The sequence below is a fragment of the Schistocerca piceifrons genome, chromosome 3 (genome assembly GCF_021461385.2).
Source record: "Schistocerca piceifrons isolate TAMUIC-IGC-003096 chromosome 3, iqSchPice1.1, whole genome shotgun sequence".
Lineage (NCBI taxonomy): Eukaryota > Metazoa > Arthropoda > Insecta > Orthoptera > Acrididae > Schistocerca > Schistocerca piceifrons.
In genome coordinates this window covers 346,153,800-346,168,940 of record NC_060140.1, presented here as the reverse complement: position 1 = coordinate 346,168,940, position 15,141 = coordinate 346,153,800, and the positions used below count along the sequence as shown (strand labels likewise).

Sequence of the window (15,141 nt, the reverse complement as noted above, 5' to 3'; positions counted from 1 at the left end):
ATGAGTACAGAATATAAATTGAAAGTAAATTGAAGAAAGATGAAAGTAATGAGAGGAAGTAGAAATAAGAACAGCGAGAAACATAACATCAAACATGGGGATTATGAAGCAGATGAAGTCAAGGAATTCTGCTATCTAGACAGCAAAATAAACCATGATGGATGGAGCAAGGACGACATAAAAAGCAGACTACCACTGCAAAAAAGGGCATTCCTGGCCAAGAGAAGTTACTAGTATCAAGTGTAGCCCTTAATCTAAGGAAGAAATTTCTGAGAATGTACGTCTGGAGCACAGTATAGTATGGTAGTGACACATGGACTGCTGGAAAACTGGAACAGAAGTGTATCGAAGCATTTGAGACATGATGCTTTAGAAAAATATTGAAAATTAGCTGGGTTGAAAGGGAGGGAATGGCGACATTCTCCACAGAATCGGTGAAGAATGGAATATATGGAAAATACTGACAAGAGGAAGGGACAGGATGACAGGAAACCTTTTAAGACATCAGGGAAAACTTCCATGGCACTAGGGGGAGCTGTAGAGAGTAAAAACTGTAGGGGGAGACAAAGAGTGGAATTCATCCTGCAAATAAGTAAGGATGTAGGTTGCAAGTGCTACTCTGAGATGAAAAGGTTGGCTCAGAAGAGGAATTCATGGTGGGCCACATCAAACCAGTCAGTAAACTGATAGTAAAAAATAAAAACCGGGGTAGTAGGTTGTGCCAGGGATGAGTGGCACAGAGTTACAGCTAGCAGCGCAGCAGGTGGTTACCAGAGAGAATGAAAGTGATTCTATTATGGATGTAGAACCACAAAATATCCGTCCTGATAACAGTGAAAGGAGACCAAGCCAAAGGGGTGGCACAGCAAGAGATCGTACTGGGTCTACAGAGGAGTGGACTGATATAGACTGTTTACCAAGTATGGACATTTTTAGTGGGAACCGTGGTGTCACAGATTTATGTGAATTAAATGCCGACTCTTCAGTTCTGGATTTCTTTTCATATTTCACGAACAGGGACCTTCTTGCTCATTTCAAAAAGCAGACAACTCTTTATGCCATACAGGAGCTAAGGCAACTGACAAGTGCAGGTCCGCTCACTCCTGCATGCAGGATCTTTGGTTGGACAGTGTCACTTTAGTGGAAGTAAAAAAATTCCTGGCTGTAATTTTCTACGTGAGCATCAGCCAAAAGCCCCTTATACAAGATCATTGGAGCCAAGATCCTTGTGTGTCTTGTAACTACTGCCCAAATCTGTTGACCAGAAACAGATTCCTACAGATTATGTCAAACTTCCATTTGAATGATAATTCATTGGAAATCAAGAGAGGTGTACCTGGGTACGACCCATTACACAAAGTCCGCCCTCTAGTTGAAACCATCCTTTTACGGTTTCAGCAGGTGTACCTTCCTGACCAAGACATAACGGTAGATGAAGGCATGTGTAAATTTAGAGGCAGAATTTATTTCAAGCAGTATATGCCACAAGAACCTAGCAAATATGGCATGAAATTATATATACTACCAGAGTCTAACTCTGGTTATATTTGGAATTTTCAGATTTTCTGTGGCCAAAGCAATGTTGTGGTTGACATTGTGAAAACTCTACTTGGCACCCTAGCAGGTAAGGGGCATACATGATTTACTGATTGTTTTTATACAAGCCGTATTCTTGCAAGAGAATTAGAAAATGAGAAGACAGGCCTTGTTGGAACTATTATGAAGAACAGGAGGGGAATGCTTCAGGCACTGAAATCACCTAGCATACAAAGAGATGAGCAGATTTTCTGTAGGAATGGGAATGTTTTAGCAGTATGCTGGAAAGATAAAAGAAATGTATACATGCTAAGCACCAGACATCCCTGCCTGTGTTGTGGAGTACAGTAACAAAAAGATTGGGGTTGATCTATCTGATCAGAGTATGTCGTATGGGGCTTTTGAACACAGAACAATGAAATGGTCGAGAAAACTTTCACAACTTGCATTTCATTGTTTCCTTATGTGTTTGGTGAATGCATGCATTCTTCACAATAAGGTAAAAAGTAAGAAGATATCTTTGTCTAAATTTGTGAAGGTATTATGTGCAGAACTAACAATATGTGAAGACACTCCCAGACCATGATCTGTTGGGAGACACCTAAGTAGACTATCTACATTAAAGCATTTCCTGGGAAAAATACCACCTCCACCAGGTAAAGGAAGAATCCAGAGAATGTGCAAAGTGTGCTCAGCAAAAGGAAAAAAGGAAATAGGAAAGTCTACAAGAAGAGACACGACATAACAGTGCAGAGAGTGCAGACTCACAATGTGCCAAGAACCATGTTTCAGAATATATGACACGAAAAAACATTGTACTTTGTGAATCTTTTATGTAAGAATTTATAATAATTATGGACTTAGGATACCAGTTTTCTGTTAATGGATGTAAAACCACAGATTGTGAGGAATAAAATGTCAGTAAAACATGTTTTTCATTTCGGTAAACTTTTGTATATTTTATAAAACCATACAATCATTAAAAATATAAGGAAAAAAAAAAAAACAAACGATCAAAGAAGCTGTATATACATTTTCAGGAAGAAGAAGATGCCGGCTTTCATAAAAAGTTAGTACCACAACAAAATGTAGGCTAGTTTTCTGTAAAACAAATGTACAATATTAGCAAAAAACGCTGGCATTCTAAGAAATGGCGCAGTTTACATGGCCGGCAGCCGAAGTGTTAAGCGGGTTGAAGTCTTTTATCCAGTGTCTTGTTGACTGTCTGGTGTGGCAATAGAAGCAGTAAAAAGAAAGCTAGAGTTTTAAATTTTGTGTAAGAAATCATTGATTCAGCAAAATTGTACAGACATACCATTGTTTGATGGTTGCAAAGACTCTCGCATGGAGGACATAGAAATAGGCTTCTTTGATGTGGAGAAGCAACTGAAACAGTTGAAAACAAGTAAGTCACAAGATATAGATGGCATTCCAGTTGAATTTTACACAGTATACTTTATGGCATTGGCCCCTTACTTAGCTTATATTTATCGCAAATCTCTTGCCCAATGCAAAGTCACAAGCAACTGGGAAAAAGTGTAGGTGACTCCTGTATAGATCAAGGGTAAAAGATTGGACCCACAAAATTGTAGCTCCATAATCTTAACATCCGTGTGCTGCAGAATTCTTGAACATATTATAGGTTCAAAACTAATAAATTTCCTTGAGACAGAGAAGTTTCTGTCCACAAAACAACACAGGTCTAGATAGCATTCTTCTTCTTTCCCTAGTGCCTTTGTCCCATAGTTTTCGCAGATTCGGCATTATCACAATTGGATTTGGCATGGTTAATTTTAAGGATGCCCTTCCTGCCACCACCCCATTCTCCATGGGACGGAATCAGTGTACCCCAGCTATCTTCGTCTAGTGTAAATCATGAAATAGTGTTAACGTGATTCAAATGTCTGCGAATCGTTTAACTGAGACGAGACATGGGGACCAGCCCAGTATTCACCTACTGGGATGTGGAAAACCGCCTAAAACCACATCCAGAATGGCTGGCACACTAGTCCTCGTCGTTAATCCGCTGGGCAGATTCGACCCGGGGCCGGCGCACCTACCCAAGTCCAGGAAGCAGCACTTCAGCACTCATACGGGTCTAGGTAGCATTGCTTGTGGAAAATTCAGCTGGTTCTTTTCTTCATGTGATATCCTGTGAACTATGGATGAAAGGCAATAGGCAGATACCATATTACTAGATTTCTGGAAAGTGCCACAGCACAGACAGTTATCAAAGGTCTGACCATACCGACTAGGTTCCCAATATGAAAGTCGGTTGAAGGCTTCTTAAGCAGTAGAACACAGCACATTGTTATTGATGTTGAGTGTTTATCAGAAACAAGGGTGTCATCGTGGGTACCGCAGGGAAGTGTGATAAGACCACTGTTGTCCTTTATATACATAAATTTTCTGATAAACAGGGTGAGCAGCAATCGACAACTGTTTGCTGATGGCGCTGTAGCATATGGGAAAGTATCTTTTATACAGTGACTGTAGAATGTTGCAGGATGACTTACAAAAATTTCTGTTGGTGTGATGTGTGGCAGCTTGATCTAAATGCAGGAAAATCTTTAATGAAGATGAGTAGGAAAAACAATTCTTTGATGTTTGAAAACCATGTTAGTGGGGCTGCTTGACATGTCTATTAAATACCTTGCAAAGCAATATGAAATGGTACAAACATACAAGGACATTAGTAGAGAAGGTGAGTGGTCAACTTTGGTTTATTGGGAGAGTTGTAGGAAAGAGTAGCTCACCTACAAAGGATACAGCATATAGAACAATTTGTGAACTATTTTTGACTACTGCTCAAGTGTTTGAGTTCCCCAGTAGGTTGGATTTTAAAAGAAGACATTAAAACAATGCCCTGGAGGGAAGATAATGTTGTTTTCTTGAAACACTGTTGAGGAAATTTATTGGATCCGGTACTCCAATCTGACAATTTTGACAGCCCACCAGAAGACATGGACATAGATGACAGCTGCTAGGCGGCGCCCCTGTGATCTGTGAGCGCTACTGTTGCCACTACAGCACTACGCGTGGGCCAAACCCATTGCACTGGCCTATCAGCGCTCATGGAGGTCCTATTAAGCTGGGGCTCAGACCACAGTTGTGTTCTGACAGTGATTGTGATCAGTTAGCTGTTCACCATTGCTATGGTGATAGTTGCTACATCTTGGTGTCCAATTTGGTTTTGCTTTCGTGTCCTGGTATTTCGCTGTGTGGACTGTGTTGTCTGTCATCCCTGTTGTGTGTGTCTGTATTGTACCGATGATTCCCCATTGATGATGCCGGCTGATATGCCCTAATTTCGCTCGATGCTGCTTACTAGATAGGACAATGATTCTACTATTGCCAACAAACATTGCACATAAGGGCCACAAAAACAACACTAGAGAAATTAGGGCTCGTATGGAGGTGTACAGACATTAGTTTTTCCCCTGCATCATTTGCAAGTTAAATAGGAATGGAAATGACAAGCAGTGATACATGGTACCCTCCACCATACACCATATGGTGCCCTTTGTAGTATGTATTCGAGGGCATGCTGAAAAGTAATGTCTCTGAACTTCAAAAGCTTTTTACGTAAAGCAAATATTATTAACATCCTAAATCTCTGTTCTTCATTTCTACATTTTATTTGCAGCCCTCAGCCGCTAGAGGGCTCTGAAATGCAGTGTGTAATGTAACTGTGCCGGTGCATGAGAAACAGCATGCTGCAGTTGAATTTCGAAATTGAAGAGTTTGTCCTGACATGGATTACCATCTCCTTCAGTACGTGTTCCATTGATCAATAGCACGGAAAACCGTTATGATGTGGAACATGTCAAATGCGCACAGGAAACAAGGTTTTTTTCTTCTTCTTCATAATAGTGTTTTACCTAAATATTTCTATTATCTATCCCATTCCCTTAAATGGCACAAAATGCATATATTATATCTCCAGATTTATTTACTCATATTCAAGAATTCATCAATGGTATAGAAGGAGTTGACAAGGAGGTATGATTTCAATTTGTTTTTGAAACTATTACTGCTGTCTGTCAGACATTTTATTTCATCTAGCAATTTATCAAAAAGTTTTATAGCAGCATATTTTACCCCTTTCTGTGCCAAAGATAGGTTAAGTAAGGGATAGTGTAGGTCTTTCTTTTTTCTGGTATTGTAATCATGAATGTCGCTGTTGATTTTAAACTCGTCTGTGTTGTTGAGAAAAAATTTCATTACTGAGTAAATGTACTGTGAAGCAGTTGTAAGAATTCCTAAGCTTTTAAACAGATGCCTACAAGATGTGCTACTATGAACCCCACACATTATTCTAACTACTTTCTTTCGAGTAGTGAATACTGCCTAAGTGTTGAGTTGCCCCAGAATATTATTCCGTATGACATCAGAGAGTGGAAGTATGCAAAGTATGTTAGCTTACTAATTTCTACATCCTCAAAATTGGCAATTATTCTGATTGCAAAAGTTGCTGAACCTAGTCACTTTAGGAGATCCAAAATATGAGTTTTCCAGTTAAGATTCTCATCTATATGTACACCCAAAAAAACTTAGTATGCTCTATCCTGGATACTGACACCTTTTGATGTGTTATGTTTATCGAAGGAATTATACTTTTTGCAGCAGAAAATTGGCTGTACTGTGTTTTTTTTTTTTTTTTTTTCAAAGTTCAGAGCAGGCCCATTCGCAGAAAACCAATTAATAACTTTTCCAAAGACCTTATTTGTATCATTTTCTATTGGACTTTCTTTTACTGGATTAATAATTATGCTTGTATCATCAGCAAACAGTGTCAGTTCAGCATCTCATTTCACACAAGAAGGGTGGTTATTCACGTATATCAAGAACAGGAGGGGACCCATGATCAAACCTTGTGGAACACCTAATGTAATTTCACCCCAGTTAGATGAAGTGGCAAACTCCTTTGGATTACTTGAAGCATATAAAGAGACTTTTTGCTTCCTGTTCTGTAGATATGACTTAAACCACTCATACGCTGTTCCATTTGTACCATAGACTTGTAATTTCTCTAACATAATGTCATGGTTCACACAATTAAATGCTTTGGATAAGTCACAGACTATTCCTACTGGTGACATTTTACTATTTAAAGACTCTATTACGTGGACAGTGAAATTGTATATTGCTGTCTCAGTGGAACAGCATTTCTGAAATCCGAACTGTGATTTACTAAGTATCCCATTACTGTTGAGATGGCTAACCACTCTTGAGTACATTACTTTCTCAAAGATTTTTGAAAATCTTGTAAGCAAGATAAATGTTATTATTGACATCTGTGGTTTCCCCCTTTTTGTAGAGAGGCCTGACAGTGGCATATTTTAACCTGTCTGGAAAAATACCCTGAGTCAGTGATGCGTTACGTATGTGACTCAAAACGTCAGCTGTAATTGCTCCACATTGTTTTAATAAGTTGTTAGAGATGTCATCTACTCCAGCAGAACATTTATTTTTCAAAGATTTAATAATTTTCCTTATTTCACAAGAGGTTGTTAGATGAAACTTAATCTGAATAAAATTTTTCAAAACTGACTCTTCCATGTACTGCCTGGCTTTTTCTTTTGAACCATTCTCACCAATTTTTTTCTCCTACACTTAAGAAGTGATTGTTAAATACATTGGCTACTTGTGTACTGTTGGTTAAGATGGTCTCATTCTCCTTAACAGGAATACTACCTACCCCAGTGGTTACTTTTCCTGTCTCCCTTCTAACAACATTCCATATTGATTTGATTTTATTGCTGGAGTTGTTAATTTCTTCTCTAACATACGTATTTCTTGATTTCCTTACGACTTTTCTCAGTATGTTACAATAATTTTTATAGTGTAAAACTACTTCTGGATTTTTACTAGTTCTTGCTGTCTCATACAGTTTTCTTTTTCTTTCTGAAGACACTTTAATATCTGTAGTAATCCAAGGTGTCTTTGAAAAGTTTTGGTGTTACATTTAGTAATTTTCTTTGGAAAACAATGTTCAAAAAGGGATATAAATTTATCAAGAAATATGCTACATTTATCATTAGCATTTGGCTCATTATATACATCTTCCCAGTTTACATTTCCTAAACTTTCTCTGAAGTGATCTATAGATACCGGGTTGAGCACCCTCACACTTTTACTTAATGGTTTCTGAAGTGTACACCCTGTTAGGTTTTGTAAGTTAATCAGTTGTGCATCATGGTCAGATAATCCACTTACCACAGGGAAAGCCTGTGTTTGTTCTACATCCTCTTGCTGTACAAATACATTATCTATTAGAGTACTACTGTCCTGAGCTATACGTGTAGGGAAATTGATTACTGATTCTAAGTTATATGTTGTTAACAACACTTCTAGTTCACTATTCCTATCAGAATTGCTTAGAAAGTTAACATTGAAATCACCACAGATTAATAACTTCTTCTTTTTGTCTGATAGACAGCATAATAGGGAGTCAACCTCTTTTATGAATAGCTCCCAGTCTCCTAATGGGGACCTGTACACTGTTGCTAATATAAATACTACATTATCTATCTGAAGTTCACATGCACAAACCTCAAAGTGCTGATCAACACAAAATGATAGCAATGGTAAAAGATGCATTTTGTAAGAAGAGGAGAATTGTATTTAAGATTACGGAGATTTGAGACTTGTTTTGAATGGAGTGTTCTCCTGTATGGTGCTGAAACATGGACACAGAGAAAGGAAAATAGAGCAAGGGTGGAGGGTTTTGAAATGTTGATATAATGGAGGCTGAAAAGAATAAATTGGATGGATGGAGTGAAAAGTGAGGAGGTACTGAGAAGAGTGGGAGAGGAAAGGCATTTCCAGAATGTAATAAAAAGAAGCAAGTGGACGTACATTAAGAAAGAAAGAGGGGCTTATGAAAAGAGACTTAGAGCAGAACGTGGAAGGGAAGAGGAGACAAAGAGGGAAGAGATTTTAGATCCTGGATGATGTGATGAATGACAGCACAAACATACAGCAGACACATGATGATGATGAGGAGGAGGAGGAGGAGGAGGAGGAGGATTAATAGAGTGATTGACCTTGCCTATGTTTATGATTTTGTTCACATCACTTCCTGTGCACTGTCTTGCACACACTTACAACTCTTGCCTATGTTTATGATTTTGTTCAGGTCACTTCTTGTGGACTGTCTTGCACACACTTACAACTCTCACTATGCTCTCAACTTTGCTTCTGGTTAAGCATTCACGTTGTGAACGCCACTGTCATTGACCACAGGAACTGCGTGTTTGTTTCATCAGACTTTGTGTCACTGCCTGTGCGAGTGATCATAAATCATAATGTAATTGGAGACATAAAAAAATCTACTCGCCTAGTGGCATCAGGAGAATACACATATAAAGATATTCAAATTTGCAAGTTTTCGGAACCAGTACATCCTTCTTCTGGCAGAAAGGTTAAAGGGAAGCTTTGCTTCTCATACCATCCAGTAAGTCTCACCTGACTGGGGATTCTGGCTGACTTTTGCGAACTCCCCCATTTCCTGAACCTCATGAGTCCTTTTCCTTCATCCCTCTTCCTTCCCCTTCAACCCGTCTGCCAGCTGAAAGAGCCACTGTCCCCAAAAGCTTGCAGATTTAAATAGCTTTATATTTGTATTCTCCTACTGCTGCCAGGTCAGTAGATTTTTTCAATCCATCCAGTTTCATTTTATTTTCTAAAGTTGATTATTTTCATTGATTATAAACTGTGTTGTACCCAAGTAGTAGTAGTAGTGGAACCAAGGACAATTCACATCTATGTAGCTCAGAGAAGCTAGTGTTGGGAGGATGGATCCAAATCATATGAGTTGTGAAGCTGCCATTGAAACTGAACAGGTTCGGCTCAGCACCGTGTTGTGCCACTGATTGGTCAGCTCTACCCTTGACCACAATCAGGCGGTGGCCATGCATTTGGGGAACAGCTGATTGGTAGTCATGCTCACATGAAGTGCTATGCAGAATATGCAGCAGGCCTGGTATACAATAAGACTAGTTTCAGAGGTGGTCCTGTCTCTGATCGGTAGGATAAACCTATGATAAAACTGTAGCAGGATGCACTGATTGGTCAAATGTTGTACCTGAGCCTTCCACTGGGGGGTGATTTACATAGCAAGTGGTTCCATAGAGCTAGCACTGTGGGTCAAGTGGTTGTAATAGATCTTTTAAGGGAAAAGAAAAATTCTATATGTAGTAAATATACCGAGTAGCTGCAAAGAATTAATTTATGTATGTGTGATAGGCATAAGAGATAATATATCGGATAATTTTTATTTAAAAACAAAAGACAAAAACTTTCAGTTATTATTCTTCTGTTCTCTCTGTTAGAATTTGGAGAAGAATGGCGTAGCATAATCTGTCAGATGCTGTACAATTATTTGGTTGATAAAGTAATTCATCAAAAGTATTGCTGTTTTATTTAAAATGACAGTACACCGAACCTAATTGCTTCTGTCGTAATCAATTTGCATTAGTATTTCGCAGCAATCAGTGCAATGATAATTTACAAGAGGTAATGGCTGTTGACTAACATTTTATTAGCGGTCTAGTATTATAATGTGTGTCCTTTCAGACCAGCAACCTGTATCTTTTAAATATCGAAGTCTGGAGACCGTTAGTTAGAAAATAACATTTTAATTGTTTTGATTAAGAGAGACATTATTCCTTCAAGGAATTTCAAAAATCACTAAAAAGAATGTCACCATAAAAGTCAAGCAAAGTTAAATTAATATTAAAACTGAAATTCTATTTGAGAGACTGCAACTCAAACCTGCAATATGACTATTTATCTCATTTCACGAATAAGCCAACCTTTGCTTGGTCCAGTTCACCCTTGGAGGCAACATTGTAGTCAGACTATGAAGTGGTCACATTGTGTGGTACAGTACTCAATAACCACTGTGTATGATACTTTTTCTACCCACAGCTTCCTCACATACATCACTGTTGTAGCAGCCTGGTCGTTATCGACTCAAATGTTGTAGTGTGCCAAATCCTTTTTCTGGCGACCAATCTGTCCCATTCAAACTCACTCACAAGCTGATATTGTGCCATTTGACGTTAATAATGAATACTGATACTTGTTTTCATGTTGCTGCTTCATTTCATTTCATTTGCTAGCTTTTGTTGATTGTTCTTTGTGGTATACTGATATTCAAGCTGACACAAAAGATGGTGCTAATGGGTCTACATGCATACAATCTATGCACAACATTAATCACAATTTCTGGTGCTTTGTTCTATGTATTCTCTGACTTTGTATTCATTTGGGCAATTCCTTCTGGGAGTTGCTTCCATCACAAACCTTAGTGTATGTGTTTTTAATTTTTTATCTTACACTGTTCTGTGTGTGAATATATTTATCATTCTCTTCCTTAAGTCCCACTTTATGCTACTGTTTACCATATTTTCCACAAACTTACGATTTTTAATTTTCAAGCTACAATGTTGCATTGCAATACACCTCCATACCTCATGCCTCTCCTGTATTATGCAGTTTTTTCCCATTTAGACTAAACTGCTTTAGGCTACCTTTGGGCTGGCATTAATTTTGACCTCCATTAACCTCTTTCCCCACTTGTAATTAAACTCATACTTTGTAAGAACTTGTTACAGGTATTAAACTCAATATAAGATTTTTAGTAAGTATGAGATTCCAAAATCAGATATTGGATTGTAGGCATGCCCAGGAGCAGAAACAGACTGGGATAAAAATTTAGTAATGATGAAAGTAGACAATCATATGGAAAATCATTGTGAAAATAATTGGGTTACTAAAATACTCAGGAATGATGACACATGTTGTAAGTTCACTAAGGATGCAGATACTGCAATAAGGAATATCACAATAGGCAGTCCAGTTGAAGAGGAGTGGACATCTCTAGAAAGGGTCGTTATGGATGTTGGACAGTCAGATGTAGGTACAAGGAAGTTAATCCAGCAGAAATCTTGGTATTACAGAAGAAATACTTCAATTCATCGACAAAAGGAGGTGATATAAAAATTTTCAGGGAGGGACAGGAACACTGCAATATAAATCACTTAGGAAATAAATAAATAGGAAGTGCAGGGCAGCCAAGACCAAATGGCTGCAGGAAAAACCTACATCTACATCTCTACTTTGCAAACCACTATGAAGTGCATAGCAGAGGATACATCCCATTGTACCAGTTATTAGGTTTTTTCCCCGTTCCATTCATGTATGGAGCATAGGAAGAATGACTGACTGAATGCCTCTGTGTGTGCAGTAATTATTCTTATCTTATCCTCACAATCCCTATGTGAGCAGTATGTAGGGAGTTGTAGTATATCCCCAGAATCATTATTTAAAGCCTGTTCTTGAAACTTTGTTAAGACTTTCTTGGGATAGTTTACGTCTATCTTCAAGAGTCTTCCGATTCTGTTCCTTCGGTACTCTTTGACACAGTCCCACAGGTCAAACAAACCTACGACCATTCACGCTGACTCAAAGAGAAGAAATTGGCAATAAATGATCGTCAGGAGGACTGACTCAGAATATAAAAACGTCAAAACAACCTTGGGTGAAATTAAAAGCAAAGGTGGTAACATTAAGAATGCAATGGGAATTCAAATGTTAAATGCAGAAAAAACAGTGGATAGGTGGAAAGAGTACATTGAAGGCTTCTATGAGAGGGAGGACTTGTCTGATGATGTGATAGAACAACAATGTGAAGTTGATAAGGAAGACATAGGGGATCCAGTAGTGGAGTCACAATTTAAAAGAGCTCAGGAAGACTTGAGATCACGTAAAGCAGAAGGGACACCTAACATTCTAATGGAATATCTAAAATCATTGGAGGAAATGGAAACCAAATGGCTATGCAAGGCGGTGTGTAGAATCTATGAGACTGGCGACATACTATCAGACTGTGAAAACAACTGCGTTATGAGCTTAACATTTCATGCATCCAAGTTGCCGGCAAGGATAATATACAGATGAATGGAAAAGAACATTGAGTATCTATTAGATAATGATCAGTCTGGCCTTAGGAAAGGTAAAGGCTCCTGAGAGACATTTCTGACTTTGCACTTGATAATCGAAACAAGATTGAAGAAAAGTAAAGATGTCTTCTTAGGATTTGTCGATCTAGAAAAAACATTAACAGTGTGAAATGGTGCAAAAGTTTGAAATTCTGAGAAAAATAGGAATAAGCTACAATGAAGGATTGGTTATATACAATATGTACAAGAACCAAGAGAGAACTATAAAGTCAAAAGACCAAGAAATAAGTGCCCGTATTGAAAGAGATGTAAGACAGGGATACAGTCTTTTTCCCCAACTATTTAATCTAAATGGTGTTACAAAAAGGTACGGCCAAACTTTCAGGAAACATTCATCATACACAAATAAAGAGAAGATGTTATGTGGACATGTGTCCGGAAACGCTTAATTTCCATGTTAGAGCTCATTTTAGTTTCGTTAGTATGTACTGTACTTCCTCGATTCACCACCAGTCGGCCCAATTGAAGGACGGTAATGTTGACTTCGGTGCTTGTGTTGACATGCAACTCATTGCTCTGCAGTACTAGCATCAAGCACATCAGCACGTAGCATCAACAGGTTAGTGTTCGTCACGAACGTGGTTTTGCAGCCAGTGCAATGTTTACAAATGCGGAGTTGGAAGATGCCCATTTGATGTATGGATTAGCACGGGGCAATAGCTGTGGCGTGGTACGTTTGTGTTGAGACAGATTTCCAGAATGAAGGTGTCCCGACAGGAAGACATTCGAAGCAATTGATCGGCGTTTTAGGGAGCATGGAACATTTAAGCCTATGACCCGTGACTGGGGAAGACCTAGAATGACGAGGACACCTGCAATGGACGAGGCAATTCTTTGTGCAGTTGACGATAACCCTAATGTCAGTGTCAGAGAAGTTGCTGCTGTACAAGGTAACGTTGACCACGTCACTGTATGGAGAGTGCTACGGGAGAACCAGTTGTTTCCGTACCATGTACAGTGTGTGCAGGCACTATCAGCAGCTGATTGGCCTCCACGGGTACACTTCTGCGAATGGTTCATCCAACAATGTGTCAATCCTCATTTCAGTGCAAATGTTCTCTTTACGGATGAGACTTCATTCCAATGTGATCAAATTGTAAATTTTCACAATCAACATGTGTGGGCTGACGTGAATCCACACGCAATTGTGCAATCACGTCATCAACACAGATTTTCTGTGAACGTTTGGGCAGGCATTGTTGGTGATTCTTGATTGGGCCCCATGTTCTTCCACTTACGCTCAATGGAGCACGTTATCATGATTTCATACGGGATACTCTACCTGTGCTGCTAGAATATGTGCCTTTACAAGTACGACACAACATGTGGTTCATGCACGATGGAGCTCCTGCACATTTCAGTCGAAGTGTTCGTACGCTTCTCAACAACAGATTCGGTGACCGATGGATTGGTAGAGGTGGACCAATTCCATGGCCTCCACACTCTCCTGACCTCAACCCTCTTGACTTTCATTTATCGGGGCATTTGAAAGCTCTTGTCTACGCAACCCCAGTACCAAATGTAGAGACTCTTCGTGCTCGTATTGTGGACGGCTGTGATACAATATGCCATTCTCCAGGGCTGCATCAGCGCATCAGGGATTCCATGCGACGGAGGGTGGATGCATGTATCCTCGCTAATGGAGTACATTTTGAACATTTCCTGTAACAAAGTGTTTGAAGTCACGCTGGTACGTTCTGTTGCTGTGTGTTTCCATTCCATGATTAATGTGATTTGAAGAGAAGTAATAAAATGAGCTCTAACATGGAAAGTAAGCATTTCTGGACACATGTCCACATAACATGTTTTCTTTCTTTGTGTGTGAGGAATGTTTCCTGAAAGTTTGGCCATACCTTTTTGTAACACCCTGTATACAACAAGGAAGCAGTGATGGAAATAAAGAAAGGTTCAAGAGTAGGATTAAAAGTCAGGTGAAAGGATATCAGTGATGACTTGCTGATGACATTTCTATCCTCAATGAAGGTGAAGAAGAATTACGGAATTTGTCAAATGGAATGAACAGTTTAATGTATACAGATGTGGATTGAAAGTAAGCCAGAAAAAGACAATAAAGGTAATGAGAAGCAGCAGAAATAATAATAGCTAGAAACTGAACGTCAGAATTGGTGGTAACCAATTAGGTGAAGTTAGGAATTCTGCTAACTTTGAAGCAAATTACCCATCATGGATGAAGCAAGGAGGACATAAAAAGCAAGCTAGTACAGTCAAATAGGTCATTCGTGTCCAACGGAAGTCTCTGGTGTCAAATATAGATCTTAATTTGAGGAAGAAATTTCTGAGAATGTATGTTAGGAGCACAACATCGTATGATAGTGAATCATGGACAGTGGGAAAACTGAAAGAGATGAGAATCAAGGCATTTGAGGTGTGATGATACCAAAGGATGTTGAAAATTAGGTGGAGTGATAAGATAATGACTGAGGAGGTTCTCCACAGAATCGGTGAAGAAAGGAATGTGTGGAAAATGCTAATCAGAAGAAGGGGCAGCAGATGGGTGATGTGTATCAGGTATTAATCTCCATGGTCCGAGAGGAAACTGTAGAGGGTAAAAACT

General features: G+C 38.9%; 1 protein-coding gene across 2 annotated transcripts in view; it reads left to right on the top strand.

Moving 5' to 3' along the window:
• The window catches only part of LOC124787908 (DNA repair and recombination protein RAD54B-like), a 332,405-nt gene that overhangs the window by 245,638 nt on the left and 71,626 nt on the right, over window positions 1-15,141 (top strand). The gene's annotated exons all lie outside the window — the stretch shown is intronic.